At 29.1% G+C, this 5,578-nt stretch overlaps 1 long non-coding RNA gene across 1 annotated transcript; it reads left to right on the top strand.

The window, feature by feature from the left end:
- The first annotated feature begins 540 nt into the window (after positions 1–540).
- LOC135834331 (uncharacterized) lies at positions 541–5,176 on the top strand. Its single transcript, XR_010556649.1, has 2 exons — positions 541–677; positions 4,148–5,176. It is a non-coding gene; the product is annotated as an uncharacterized LOC135834331 (long non-coding RNA).
- The last annotated feature ends 402 nt before the right edge of the window (positions 5,177–5,578 follow it).

Here is a 5,578-nt window from a genome sequence, read left to right as displayed (position 1 = left end):
AAAAGATGTCTCAAGTTTTAATAAACCAACAGTAGGTACCAATACTTATAAGACGAAGTTGAATAAGCTAAATTAAAATTTCAGCAGAAATAAAATATGCTCTCCACAAAATAATTGCCTGAAAACAATTTTCCAATTTCAACGAAAAATTACAGTTTTGCCGGATAGACGAAGCTGTAGTGACAATAAAATTGTTCAAATAGATATGTGAAATCACGTATTTTACTAGTTATTTTATATTTAGTAAAACATCGCCAATTAATCACACTTTCCTTTGAAATTCAGTTCATGCCAACGATGAAAAACGATCAGCGGATATGATTCTTAGCAGGATAACTAGATAATAATCATTTTTCATTATCCTGAAATATGTACGTCAGTAATTACTTACTATTTTCCTTGAAATTCAGTTTCATACCAACACCCAACGATAAAAAACAATCAGCGGATGTGACTCTTTGTAGGGGTTACCTACTAAGTACAAACAATGATTTTTTTTTTCTGAAATACTCATATCATCTAATTTCCTGATCAGATTACAATAAATTTTGTATAAAAACCAGGTAATTATTTTAATTTTTATTAAATGACGGTGTTCGTTTCCGAATCGATGTTCATGTCTTTGTTTTCATCGCATTGATCGTTTCGTTGACAGTTCAGCTAAATTACAGTTGAAGGTATGTATGATTTATTACTCTTAATACTAGAAATTGTACTATAATATTGGATGGACCTTATTTATTTGTAAATTTTCAAAAATTCGTCAAAAACCGAAAAATGAAAGTCTATTTTTGAAATTTTTCCTGCTGTATTTCGGGGTGTTTTCCAAGAGTGAGAAATGATTAGATCCGATCAGTCCTGGTAGGATCAAAGTTTTGATCAGTTTAGAGATGATCATTCGTGATTGATCAGATTACAGTAGACATGATGAGATCCGGACATTTTCTGGAGTCCATAATTAGATCTGTTTATGAACTAATCAGACCCAATAGGGAAGACCTGATTGGATCTGACCTTTGAACCGGTCCGATCAGAGACCACATAAGACCAGTTCAGATCCGTAGCATTCTTTTGAAGAACAAGGACAACAACAAAAACTAAATCCAAATTTATTCAAGAACAAAAACGTGAAACAAATGTTTAAAAGAACAAGAACAGGAAACTTTTTTTATTCGCGAGTAAACTTTTCAAAAAAATTTGTCGTGTCTCAATTTTTTTAGTTTTTTGGTTGAGGTGTTCAATAAGTAATCAAAATTTGAAATCTCAAAATCCAAAACGTCAAAATTCAAATCTCATAATCAAAATTGTCTAAGTATAGAAGTTCAAAATCTGAAATCTGAAAATCTCAAATATCAAAATCTGAAATCTCATAATCGAAAATCTCAAAACCCAAAAGCTCAAAATCTGAAATTTTATCACCCATTCAAAATGTCAAATCACAGAAATTTGGAGTCTCAAAATTTCAAATTTCAAAATCTGAAATCTCAAAATCCAAAAAATCTCATAATCCAAAATGTCAATATCCAAAAGTTTGAAATATGAAAATCTCATCAAAGTCTGTAATCTCATAATCAAAAATGTCAAAAACCATTGAAATTTCATCATCCAAAATCTCAAAATCCAAAAGTTCAAAATTTCAAATTTCAAAATCTGAAATCTCAAAATCCAAAAAATCTCATAATCAAAAATGTCAATATCCAAAAGTTCGAAATATGAAAATCTCATCAAAGTCCGTAATCTCATAATCAAAAATGTCAAAAACCAAAAGTTTGAAATCTGAAATTTGAAAATCTCAAATATAAAAATCGGAAATCTCTAAACCCAAAAGTTCAAAATCTCAAATCTTAAAATTTGAAATTTCATCATCCAAAATCTCAAAATCCAAAAGTTCAAAATCTCAAATTTCAAAATCTGAAATCTCATAATCTAAATTGTCAAAATCCAAAAGTCAGAAATCTGAAATCTGAAACTCTCAAACATAAAAATCAGAAATCTCGAAACCCAAAATCTGAAATTTCATAACCCAAAATCTCAAATTTTCAAAATCTGCAGTCTCAATAGGTATCTCAAATTTCAAAATCTGAAATCCCAAAATCTAAAATCTCATAATCCAAAATGTCAATGTCCAAAAGTTCGAAATCTGAAATCTCATAATCAAAAATGTCAAAATACAAAAATTCAAAATCTGAAATCTGAAAATGTCAAATATCAAAATCTGAAATCTCATAATCGAAAATCTCAAAACCCAAAAGCTCAAAATCTGAAATTTTATCACCCAAAATCTCAAAATTTAAAAGTTCAAAATGTCAAATCTCAGAAATCTGTAGTCTCAAAATTTCAAATTTCAAAATCTGAAATCTCAAAATCCAAAAAATCTCATAATCCAAAATGTCAATATCCAAAAGTTTGAAATCTGAAATCTGAAAATATCAAATATCAAAATCTGAAATCTCAAAATCAAAAATGCCAAAATACAAAAGTTTGAAATCTGAAATCTAAAAATCTTAAATCTCAAAACCTAAAAGTTCAAAATCTCAAATCTCAAAATCTGAAATCTCAAACTTTCAAATCTCAAAATCCAAAAGTTCAAAATATCTATCAAATCTCAAAATCTAAAATCTCATAATCAAAATTGTCAAAATCCAAAAGTACGAATTCTAAAACTGAAAATCTCAAATCTCAAAATCTGAAATCTCATATTCGAAATCTCAAATTCCAAAAGTTCAAAATCTCAAATCTCAAAATCTGAAATTTTATCACCCAAAATCTCAAAATCCAAAAGTTCAAAATCTCAAATCTCAAAATCTGAAATTTTATTACCCAAGATTTCAAAATCCAAAAGTTCAAAATCTCAAATCTCAAAATCTGCAGTCTCAATAAGGTACCTAAGCTCAAATTTCAAAATCTGAAATCTCAAATTTCAAAATCTGAAATCTCAAATTTCAAAATCTGAAATCTCAAAATCAAAAATGTCGAAATCTCAAACTTTCAAATCTCAAAATCTAAAATCTCATAATCAAAATTGTCAAAATCCAAAAGTACGAATTCTAAAACTGAAAATCTCAAATCTCAAAATCTGAAATCTCATAATCGAAATCTCAAAATCCAAAAGTTCAAAATCTCAAATCTCAAAATCTGCAGTCTCAATAAGGTATACCTATCTCAAATTTCAAAATCTGAAATCTCAAAATCTAAAATCTCATAATCCAATATGTCAATATCCAAAAGTTTGAAATCTGAAAATCGGAAATCTCAAACCTTCAAATCTCAAAATCCAAAAGTTCAAAATATTAAATCTCAAAATCTGGAGTCTCAAAATCTCAAATCTCAAAATCTAAAATCTCATAATCCAAATTGTCAAAATCCAAAAGTCCGAATTCTAAAACTGAAAATATCAAATATCAAAATCTGAAATCTCATAATTGAAATCTCAAAATCCAGAAGTTCAAAATCTCAAATCTCAAAATCTGAAATTTTATCTCTCAAAATCTCAAAATCCAAAAGTTCAAAATCTCAAATCTCAAAATCTGCAGTCTCATCAATAAGGTGCCTATCTCAAATTTCAAAATCTGAAATCTCAAAATTTAAAATCTCATAATCCAAAATGTCAACATCCAAAAGTTCAAAATCTGAAAATATCAAATATCAAAGTCTGTAATCTCATAATCAAAAATGTCAAAATACAAAAGTTCGAAATCTGAAATTTGAAAATCTCAAATATAAAAATTGGAAATCTCAAAACCCAAAAGTTCAAAATCTCAAATCTCAAAATCTGAAATTTCATCACCCAAAATTTCAAAATCCGAAAGTTCAAAATCTCAAATCTCAAAATCTGGAGTCTCAAAATCTCAAATTTCAAAATCTCAAATCTCAAAATCTAAAATCTCATGATCCAAATTGTCAAAATCCAGAAGTCCGAAATCTGAAATCTGAAAATCTCAAATACAAAAATCGGAAATCTCGAAACCCAAAAGTTCAAAATCTCAAATTTCAAAATCTGAAATTTTATCACCCAAAATCTCAAAATCTGAAATTTTATCACCCAAAATCTCAAAACTCAAAAGTTCAAGATCTGAAATCTCAAATTTCAAAATCTGGAGTATGTTGGTTTTTTTCTCATCCAGATCTTTCTTTCTGTTCTTTACAGCCAATTAGAAAAATTGACATCCTGGTTGGTATCTCAGCGAGCAGACCACGACCAACAATCAAACAGTAAAAACTCGACCCAATCATCGAATCATATTAAACCACATTGCAAATTTGAAAAACATGCGTTCCAATCTACTAGTTCTTGTACTATTCGCATGTGTGTTCCAAAGCATATACCTACTCGTAGCCGGAGCTCTTAGCGGAAAATTCGACCTACGAATGATTGGAACAGAAGACAAGCCACCTTATCCAAAATTGAAGAAAATTGAAATGATTGATGGCAACACAATACCAGCCGCCAGACACCACATCATTCCCAGAAATCGTATTAAGGAATTTTATAACAAAGCAGTTGTCGCGGGCAAGATGAAAAATTTACGTCTTTTTTTAGCCGAATACAAGAAGCAGTTTAAAGATCTTTACAAAAGCACTGGAAAAAACGAAATGATCAAAAACGTTGAAGAATTGGTCGACGGATTAATCGCAGGAACCGTGGTTCAGGATGATGACAGCATAAAACCGAAAAATTACTCATATTTTATAGCCTTCTACATGTGGTTACCGGGAAATTTATTCATAGGACCTAATACAGAATATCGTGCCGATGATCCTAAAGAAGAATTCGAATCTAAATCAAAACGAATCATCGGAGAGGACGATTTCGAACGTAGGCTCGAAATAAATGACCAGATGAAAAAGTACGTAAGCAGTAGTCAAGATCAAACAGATTTCACAAAATTAGACACAGACTTACAACGTATGTTGACTACGAGAAAGGGTCATCCAATAGCGAGCTTAGAAGCTTACCCTTTTGATAAAAACGATTGGATTCGGGCTCCCAAAAAAGGAAAATACAAAATAAACGATAAAGTAGTGTATTTTTAATGGTTTCTGATCATAAACCACATCTTGCGTGTATAACGAATTTCTTTATTTTTGATATGATTATTATTATCCGTTATTTATAATTAATTATTAGGTATTATTATTACCTACCTATTGAATTAAATACTCGTGAATGAATGCACTCGATGGAAATTTATTTATTCAAGACGCTTCCCTCATCATTTTGAATTTTCAAATTTATTTTCAATGCGCTACAATACTTTTCGAAAAAATTAATTTAATCAACTTTTTTCGAATCCATCTTCACAAAAGTATTTCCAAGAACTTCAAATTGATAATAAATTAAATTTTAATACAAGTACTTAATATTATTAAATTAATCAAAAATGATAAATTAGGTACTCCATTTAGTTTAATTTTTCAAAAAATAGTAAAAGTGCTTTTAAAACCAAAATATTATTGTGTTGTAAACACTTTAAAAATAAATGTCTATGTCTATGTCCATTTTGATAGGTTGCATGCTACATACATAATTATTAATTACATAGGTATCTACCTTTTTCGAAAGCCCCTACAAATCCAT

Source organism: Planococcus citri, chromosome 1 (genome assembly GCF_950023065.1).
Source record: "Planococcus citri chromosome 1, ihPlaCitr1.1, whole genome shotgun sequence".
In the NCBI taxonomy this organism is placed as follows: domain Eukaryota; kingdom Metazoa; phylum Arthropoda; class Insecta; order Hemiptera; family Pseudococcidae; genus Planococcus; species Planococcus citri.
This window is presented reverse-complemented; position numbering and strand designations above follow the sequence as displayed.